At 73.4% G+C, this 564-nt stretch overlaps 1 long non-coding RNA gene and 1 pseudogene across 2 annotated transcripts in view; both read right to left on the bottom strand.

Moving 5' to 3' along the window:
• Positions 1-48, bottom strand: part of LOC102382010 — a 1,118-nt gene extending 1,070 nt beyond the window's left edge. The window contains exon 1 of one of the 2 annotated variants that reach the window (XR_324901.3): positions 30-48. This is a non-coding gene — a long non-coding RNA (uncharacterized LOC102382010). The remainder of the gene's footprint in view (positions 1-29) is intronic. The other variant, XR_003096120.1, reaches the window with a different exon arrangement.
• A 471-nt stretch (positions 49-519) lies between these two features.
• Positions 520-564, bottom strand: part of LOC112551808 — a 2,316-nt pseudogene continuing 2,271 nt past the window's right edge.

Raw genomic sequence — 564 nt, 5'->3', positions numbered from 1 at the left:
CCCATGGCCTCCTCCCAGCTGGGCCGCACCCGCCGCGTTCAGGGCCATCCTGCCGCCGTCCCCGCCGCAGCGCGTCCCGCAGTCCCGCCCCCGGAAGTGCCCCCGAGCCGGGCACCCGGGCCCCGAGCCGCAGGGAACGGAAGTGACGTTCGCGGGCAGCGACACAGGCGAGCGGGCGCAGCTGGAAAGAAGCGCCGGTCAGGCACAAAGCGCCCGGCCCGAGGGTCCCCCCGCGGTTTGCCCCCCACCCCCGGGGGAGGGAGCGGGGGCTGCGAGCCCGGGCACCTGGGCCCTCTCCCCTCCCACGGCCCCCCATTCAAAGCAGGCCCAGCGCCCCCGGCCCGGCCCGGGCCCTGCTGCCGGGGGTGGCGCAGCCCCCGGCCCTTGCCCTGCCAGGCAGGGGTGACCCCAGCCCCGACGCAGCCACACACGCCGAGACGCGGGTTCTCTTTCCTCCTGCAGCAGCTTTTAATTGCTCGGCTGGGTAAACTGAGGCACGAAGCACACCGTCCCTCAAGCTCAGAGATGAGCCCTGTTGGGTAAACTGTTGCACAAAGAGCCCCC

The sequence above is a fragment of the Alligator sinensis genome, unplaced genomic scaffold (genome assembly GCF_000455745.1).
Source record: "Alligator sinensis unplaced genomic scaffold, ASM45574v1 scaffold1302_1, whole genome shotgun sequence".
Classification (NCBI taxonomy): domain Eukaryota; kingdom Metazoa; phylum Chordata; order Crocodylia; family Alligatoridae; genus Alligator; species Alligator sinensis.
This window is presented reverse-complemented; position numbering and strand designations above follow the sequence as displayed.